Source organism: Eufriesea mexicana, unplaced genomic scaffold, assembly GCF_001483705.2.
Source record: "Eufriesea mexicana isolate 0111107269 unplaced genomic scaffold, ASM148370v2 scaffold5379, whole genome shotgun sequence".
Taxonomy (NCBI): Eukaryota; Metazoa; Arthropoda; class Insecta; order Hymenoptera; family Apidae; genus Eufriesea; species Eufriesea mexicana.
The window spans coordinates 501,002-510,543 of NW_016913313.1; the positions used below are offsets into that span (position 1 = coordinate 501,002).

The following is a 9,542-nucleotide window of genomic DNA, read 5'->3' on the forward strand; positions in this document are numbered from 1 at the left end:
TCGTTTGCAGTTTACCGTAAAAAAGTCTAGCTACGCGATATTGAACCATATTAACCCTTTGCGCTCGACGATCTTTTGGCTAAAGAAGGGTACGAGTTGAAAAATTTTCTGCTATAAGGCTAATGATATTTTTTGAGCAGTAAATAAGAAATCGTATAATAATTAATACGTAGAATTATTTAATTTCGATATCTCGCACACTGTTACGTTATTTTAAATTTGATATATTAATTAATATCAAGCTTCGAAATTTTATCAAATGGCGACTGAAAAGCGCCTCTCCAGTGCAAAGGGTTAAATATCTATTGCAAGCTAGACTAAAACGCTTTCAGTAATTACGATTCGGAAGTTGTTACGTCGATAATTTTGCAGTTTAAGCTGCACGCGAAACGACTTTAATAACAAGCAACTTTTTATCGAAAGCAGAATGATTTTTATGAACCATTCTTAATTGGATAGAATTTTATTCGACGCAATATATCTTTTTTGTCTATGCATAAATTCCATATGGAGGACTATGATACGAAATAAAATAGAATATACTGTAATGAAAATTATTGAATATATATAATAACGTGGGAATGGTAAATGAGGGGCACATATTTATTAGGGTAGAGTGTCCCCGTATGGAACTCAGGTCTAGAGGACCCATTAGAATCTGGCTGCCGGATGGGCCATAGGGGGTCGAGGCCAAGCACGTGAGGTGTTATTCGAGTATAGGAATTTTACGAATATCTTACTCCTATGTTAACGTATGACGTTACTAAACCTGATGTTTATGGTTTAGATAGTGTCATAGAAGAAAAGGGACTACGAGCGAGTATGTTAAGTAGACAAAGTGAAACTTGCACCTGTGCCTAAATAGCGGACTCCTACTCTGCAACGCTTAGTATGTCACTTCATCAGGACCGTAGTCACACGTAATTGATATCAAAATCATCGTCCAGTAGATCTCATTCTTTATAGAAATTTAACATATGGAAATATAGATGCAGTTATAGTTAAAAGAAAATATATTAATGATCAAATTTATTATTAATAACAAATGGCTTAAAGCATATAAATGATTAATGTACACACATGACGGAAATTTATATTCCGAAAGTATAAATAAAGTTTATTATTATATTATTATATTAATCGTTAGTAAAAGATTAATGTTGTTAATAACAAATTGTTTATAACGAATATTTGTAACAAAAGTGAAAAAGTTAATAAATTATTAGCAATTACTTGAATTTATAACGTAATTACGTTAAAATGTAGCATACAATTTGCAAAAAGTTTATAAATTAATACACCAATTGTTAATAACAAATTAATATTGTTACTAATAAATTGCTTACAGCGTAAATTTATAGTAACAATGAAGAAATTAATAAATTATTAGCTAGATAGAACAGAACATAATTGTTCTCGCGATAGTCGCGATCGTTCTTAAGTACCGACTAGCCTGCGCGACGTACTCTCATGTACTCGATAACTCCATGTTTCGTAAGTCATCCAAACGACTCGTTCCGACACTCATCCTCGCCCCTGCCACCCTTGTCACGCATCGGTTCTAGGGTGGTCGGCGGGCTGGCACTCATCTGGGTCAATTCGAGGGTCTGTCGGCCCCAGTCGTCCAGCGCGTGCACGACCGGGGTATGGGTCCTGTAGCCGTGACACTGCATATGGGCCTGCGGTCAGACCCCATGGGATGATTAATTTCTCCCCCATGTGGCAGGGGCCTGCATGACCGGCTACAGGGCCTCGCTAGGGACCCTCGGCTTGATTTTGGATGTTTCGCTGGTTCATCAACCACTCTCGTTCACGAGTAAGTCATGGCGGTGTCTGTGGTGGCTGGATGGGCTAGGTTCGATCGGGAGGGTGCCGAGGCATGAAGTTGTCTTGTACACGGGAGTACGTCTCGTAGGCTAGTCTGTCTTTCGAATAATCGCGAACTCGTTCGGGCGCGTCGTGATTTTTCATTTACTCGCGTTTTTCATATTTCATTCCCTGTTTCTATGGGAACTTGAAAATATTAGAGTCTGTTGAAATAAAATATCTTAGCGTTGCGACAGTAAAGTTTTAGTATACCGAATCGAAGTACCCTTTGTAAGACACGAAATATAATATAGTGTCAGTAGATTCGCTTTAATTTCTTTCGCTCCAAGTTAGATTAGGGTATCTTTGATACAGGGAGCACCAGTAGGTTGCATCATTAGGGCGCATCGCTGGGTCTCGATGCGTAGCCACCTCCACGTGGTGAGACCTGGTAATTGGTATCGTTTGCCAAAGATTTCTCTTTAAGTTTAAGATATTTCCTATCTCTTGTAAATTTTCAATGCTCTCTTTATACTTTGAAAATAGAGAGTGGGCAATACTTGTTGAAGTAATATATATATATATATATATATATATATTAAGGTATATATATATATTAAGGTGAACGAGGTAAGTATTGTAAGTATTGTATTGTACTTTCCTGAGCTTCTGGTCGAAAATCATAGATAGCGCTGATCGAACACGCTGGTTTGGAATCTACTTTGTTTATGTGCACCTAATTCATTTTAATACATGAATTCGGCAGTGAACAACAAATTACGAAGCTCCTGTAATTAATTCATGAACTTTTGTAGTTTTTTTGCAAAACTGAAACTGTATGCAACATTCTTATGCACTTTCGTAAGTAAATTGATGTTTATAATAATTATCTAAAGTTTGTTATCAATAATTATTTGAAGGCGTATGATACACATTTTCGACTACGAATAGCGAATGAATATGTAGCTGGTGGAAATGACAAGAAATTGTAGCAGCGATGAAAATAAAAGGTCACGGGTGAGTAATACAAGGAGGAATGTGCTTAGAGCATGCACATACTGAGAAAAAAAATTAATTAACAGGTTATGGACTCAAAACGTTGGCCACGTGCTTTAGTGCAGAAAAGAAAATTCGAGATAGAAATTGGAAATATCAACAGATAAAAGGATGAAGATGGATATATTTTTGGAAGTTTAGAGTATGCTTCATGTTGAAGTGACAAAGTTTGTATAGACATATAATGAAAGAATCAAGAAATATGAATAAGTGCAAACAGAAAGTTGAAAATCTAATAATTTCTGTCATAGACAAAGAATTATTAATTCATGTAACAATCTGTACGTCGACTCATGAAATGTGGGTAGAATTAAGCAATATCTATGAAAAGGATACATAACAGCAGGATGTTCTCATATAGAGGAATTTTTTATATATAAATATAAAAGTAAACATGATATTTTAACCCACATGGCATATTTAAAGGGTAAGTTTTCAAATTGCATGCAATGGGAAGTAAGATAAGAAATAATTCTTGTAACTAAAATCTTGACTACGCTGCTGGGCAGGTATCATCTGTTCACAACTGTCTGGGAATTAACACAGGAAGAAGAAAAGACAATAGATCATTTCACTGCTTGACTGATTGCTGAGGACATAAGTATGTGGACTTGATTGGGCGAATGAAGCCAACGTTAAAAGGAGATAAAAGGTACATCTTACCTGCTGATGATTATTCGAGAAAAGAACCATTTGGTTGACTAATTTTTAAATAACTAAAGCTTTAATATGAAATATTATTGACAAGGGATTTATATCATTAAAGGAGACTTACAGGCATGCGTAATATTTATATACAGATAAAGTGAGTATAAGTTAATAATATTTTAATGGATTGTATATCTGTTTTCAAAAATTTAACCGATAATGTTTACTTTTTAAATTTCTATATTAATATATTAAATAATTTCTAACTTGAATTACAATAATAAATAATAAATTTTAATAAATTTGATTTAAAAAGTATTTTACATTAATCAAACTAATGTATTTGTTATAACTAGGTTGTAATGAAAAGAACTGTTGGTGATATTGAGTTAGAATTATGGGCAAAAGAAACTCGAAAGGCATGTAGAAATTTCATACAATTGTGTATGGATGGTTATTGAGATGACACTACATTTCACAGAATTATCAAGGGATTCGTAACACAAGATGGTGATCCCACAGGTACAGGAGAAGGTGTTAAAATATATGGAGAACCATTTAACGTGAGACTATATTTAGAAATAAAATGAATTCCTCTTTTATTCAAAAATAATTATTGGATATATGTGTTTTAGAACAAATTTCATACAAGATTACATTTTTGTCGACGAGATTTAATTGCTATGGCTAATGCTGGAGAAGATGATAATGGTTCCCAATTCCTCTTTACTCTTAGTTATACACCAGATTTGCGGAATAAGGATACAATCCTTGATAGAGTTACTGGAGAATCTATATATACTATGCTTAAACTCGAAGAAGCACTTGTAGATGGGGTAAATTTAATGTTTGCAAGAATATATATCAAGAAGTGATATAAATATAATATTTCCTCTGTTTTGTAGAACGATAGACCACTTTATCCTCCAAGACTGATAAAAACTATAATATTGAAGAATCCATTTTTTGATATTATACCGAGAATAATAGTACAGGAAGGTGAAGGAGTAAAGGACTGTTAAAAAACCAAAACAACAGCAGTAAAGTAAAAATCTTATATGTTTGCAGAATTTAGTCCTGATAGTATTGTTCTTTGCAATGGAGAATTTTGTTACAGAGATTTCAATCTTTTCTCATTTGGTGGAGAAGCAAAGGAAGATGAAAAAGAATCTGTGATATTAAATAAAATGTTTACTGGTAAGGGCAAATCAGCTCATGATCATTTAACCGATCCAAAATTAAGTTCACAACCAGCTGTTGAACCATCTGGACTTGCAAATAAAAAAAGGAAGGAAGGCTGCAGTAGCGATTGGGAAAGTGACGACGAGAAGTCAACTCAAGGAGAATTAGAAGTTGTAAAGAAGCAGAAAGAGTTAGTTTGTTATTTGCATTATAACTATGTTATAGAAAGTAGGAATTTTTATTGACTGCTTCTTATATTTATATTTTCAGAGCAATGAAGGAAATGATAAAAAATACATTGAGAGATGCAGAGAGGGAACCGAAGAAAGTACAAAATTATAGAATAGATGATGTTGAAGATGATAAGGATATAAAGAAAAATGAATAGGGAATAAAAGCTCCTTATTAGGTTTAGCACAAGAGAAAGCAAAGGAGATGCACCATAAGAGATATCAAGAATTATAAGGATAACTCGTGTATTCGAATAGAATCATTTATCATATGTCTATGAATATTGTACGTATATATATGGTCATTATAATGATAATTATTACGTGATATGTATTACGAAACATCTTCTCAGATTCTAATGTCTATATGTCATTATTTATTATGTCATGAACAATTAATATGTATATGTAAAACTTTCAAAATGAATAAAAAGTACTTTAACATATAACCATCGCAGTTTCATTTTCTTTTTACCACGAACAAAAGCACGCATCTTCATCTGTGACTGCATGTTCAACGGGCTATTAAGAGGGTAAAAAAAACGAAGAAAAATGTGTTATACTTATTTATGTCCTTTTATTGTTTTATTTCTCCCGCCGAACGGGTCACGTGGTTTTTCCTTCGGCAGTTTCGATCAGCGCCATCTATTATTTGGCTCTAAATGCTCCGAAAGTGATAGGAATATAGAATAGGCAAGGAGGTCGTCGAGGTGCTGGTCACGTGACAGACAAGGGCAGAGAGGGGATAGAAAAAGATAGAATGGCTCCGGCAGTGAAAAATTATTAAGTACTCAATTTCCGTAAACAATTTGTGAACTTTTATAATTTCATTGCGAAGCTGGAATTTCAGGCTACATTCTTATATAATTTTCGTAAAGAATTTAACTCTAAATTGTTAGTTATTAATTTTTGTTTTATGGCGTCTATGATTTCGTAACGGCGACTATCACGACCTTCCGTGAAAATATTTAATACTAAACGAAACTAGAAGCAAAATGTGATCAAAAGTTATATAAGAAGATTCGCAAAAACATTGTCTTTCTAATGAGTGCATAAAGTTTCATAAATTAATTGCGTAGAGGATAGTAATTAATGAAAAACCAATGGCGTCTTCGACAATTTTTGACAATAATTCAAACACTACGTAGAATAATTATTAATAATTAATTAATTAGGGACAAATTTCTATGGAAAAATATATTGGAAAGTTCTTGAAGGATCTGCCTTTACGATGCAATTATAAAAGTTTATAAATTAATTACAGATTTTGAGTAATTAATGAATTTTCCACTGCCGATTTGATTTATTAAAATATATTCGGAGCACATAACCAGAGTTAGTAAACTGACATCAGAGCCATCTATGATTCTACACTCAAAGCTTGAGTTCCGCAACGAGAACATAGATGGCCCTGATGTCAGTTTACTAACTCTGGTTATGTGCTCCAAATATATTTTAATTTATTTTAATAAATCAAATCATAATGTTTTCTACATTCTTTAATAAATTCAACCCAAATAGCGGTTTTAATTAGACAATCAGCATTCATTTCTTTACCTGGCAGACAATAAATATGCAAAGGTACGCCTTTACAACTCAATTATAAAATTTCATAAATTAATCACAGAAATTGAGCGATTTGTTAATTTTTCTCCAAGTGAACAGGAGAGTGCATGGAAAATGAGAAAAAATTGCAAACAAACGCCGGAAGCATTTTTGGGTCCATGCAGGTGTGCCTGCATCATGAAAAGAATGTAAGTATTTGTATTAACATAACCTTCAATTGTAAACACATGGTGTAAGATGTAAGTCACTGCTTTTCCATATTTTAGCGATAGTAGAGCCCGGTTGTGAGGAGACAATATTCTGTTGAAGTAAACAGGTACATGCAGCAATAGAAAAATATTGGACTCATAGAATATCATCAGCGTAGATGCCAAGAATTATACTTTATAGCAAGAAGAAGTTGAAGCAACAATACAAATATGTAAAGTATATGTCTACTGGATTCTAAATCGGTTAACCATATGTCATACAAGATAGATATCCTTGAGAGTCAAATAAAGATTCAGGAAATGGAGATGGTTTAGGCAGACAGAAAGGAATACAACTAATTTAGGTGATCGCCTCTTATAACAACAAGATATGGAGAACACAATGAGATTGAAAGGTATGTTGTATTCGTGATCTAAATGAATATTAATATCGGTGGTCAAAGTTAGTGATCATTGATAACACGTTATGTTTCAGAATGATGGAGCTGAGGTATATAAAGAAAAGGGAGAAGTTCTAATGAAACGCAGAGAGAAGAGGAAACGCATACTATGTGGAATCAAGAAATAGAAAAGAGGCAGCATATGTATTAACAGAGAAAAATGTGCGGCATGGACATGGAAATATGAGGATCATGGAAGAAATGGAGAATGTGCAAGTGGTAATAGTTATGAAAGGTAAAGTTAAATTGAATATAAGTGTAAATGTTGAGAAACTCCAAAGACATGTAGAAATTTCATACAATTGTGTATGGATGGTTATTGAGATGACACTACATTTCACAGAATTATCAAAGGATTCGTAACACAAGATGGTGATCCCACAGGTACAGGAGAAGGTGTTAAAATACATGGAGAACCATTTAAAGTGAGACTATGTTTAAAAATAAAATGAATTCCTTTTCTTTTCAAAAATAATTATTGGATATATGTGTTTTAGGACGAATTTCCTACAAGATTACGTTTTTGTCGACGAGCTTTAATTGCTATGGCTAAGGCTGAAGAAGATGACAATGGTTTCCAATTTTTCTTTACTCTTATTTCTACACCAGATTTTCAGAATAAACATACAATCTTTGGTAAAGTTACTCAAGGAACCATATATAACATGCTTAAACTTGAAGAAGTACTTGTAAATGAGGTAAATTTAATGTTTACAAGAAAGTATATCATGAATTAATATAAATATAATAGTTCCTCTTTTTTGTAGAATGATGAACCGCTTTGCCCTCCAAAATTGATAAAAACTATAATATTGAACAATCCACTTGCTGATATTATACCAAGAATAATAGTACAGGAAAGTGAAGTAGTAAAATACAGATTAAAAACTAGAACAACAGCAGTATTATTCTTTGCAATGGAAGATTTTGGTACAGAGATTTAAATCTTTTATCATATGGTGAAGAAGCAGAGGAAGATGAAGAAGAATCTGTGACATTATATAAAAAGTTTAGTGGTAAGGGCAAATCAGCCCATGATCATTTAACTGATCCAAAATTAAGCTCACAACCAGCTGTTGGACCATCTGGACTTGCAAATAACAAAAGGAAGAAAGTCCGCACTAACGATTGGGTTAGTGACGACGAAGTAAAAACTCAAAAAGAATTAGGAGTTTTAAAGAAAAAGAAAGAGTTAGTTTATCGTTTGTATTATAACTATGTTATAGAAAGTAGGAATTTTTATTAATTGCCTCTTATATTTATATTTTCAGAGCAGTGAAGAAAAGGATAAAAAGTTCATTGAAAGATACAAAAAAGGGACAGAAGAAAGTACAAAATTATAAAATAGATGATGTTGAAGATGATAAAGATATAAAGGAAACTGAATAGGGAATAAAGAACTCCTTATAAGGTTTAGCACGAGAGAAAGCCGAGGGGATGCACGAGAACAGATATCAAGAATTGTTAGGATAACTCGTGTATTTGAATAGAATCATTTATCATATATTTATAAATATTGTACATATATATATGGTCATTGTAATGATAATTATTACGTGATATGTATTACGAAACATCTTTTTCTCGTAACGGTCCGTGATACGGACATCTACTCAGATTCTAATGTCTATGTGTCATTCTTTATTATGTCGTTAACAATTAACATGTATATGTAAAACTTTCAAAGTAAATAAAAAGTACCTAAGCATATAACCATCGCAGTTTCGTTTTCTTTTTACCAAGAACGAAGTCATTCATCTTCATCTGTGACTTCATGTTCATCTATAATAAATTCATCAATTTTTAAAATTGCATCGTAAAAGCACAGTCTTAGCTAGCTTTCTATTATAATTTTGAATATGAAATCGTTATTTAAATCATTATTGGTGATTATTGCATAGAGTGTTTGAACTATTGCCGAAGATACTAATAATTATCTTTCCATTTATATAATGGAATAATTAATAATTCAAGTTCATAAATTAGTTATAGAAATTTAGAATTTTTCGTAACAGAAATATATTTATATTTGCGTCATTGATATTAATAAATATAAGAAACATCGTTTGATATTTTACATCGACTCTTTAGCACATGGATATTTCAAAGATGATGCATCTTCCCGCGAAAACGAAGAACAGCTTTGTCCAATCGCAGAACACTTCAAGTCGACGCGGATGCCGGTAGCGTGATGCAATATTTACAAGAGTTACAATGAAACTTTCAATCACTGAACAAAATGTTTCGTGAAGTAGTGTTATCATTGATCAGTCTTTTAGCTAATGCAACTGACGAAAGAAATATTCAAGAAATATAATCTGCAGCATTAGTTATTATTTCGGAACATTGAACATCTTATGCAACATCGTCGTGATATTTACAAATGGATCACAACACAAGTTTAA

General features: G+C 32.7%; 1 pseudogene; it reads left to right on the forward strand.

The window, feature by feature from the left end:
• The first annotated feature begins 3,872 nt into the window (after positions 1–3,872).
• On the forward strand, positions 3,873–5,080 carry LOC108552026 (peptidyl-prolyl cis-trans isomerase CWC27 homolog; annotated as a pseudogene).
• Positions 5,081–9,542: the final 4,462 nt, after the last annotated feature.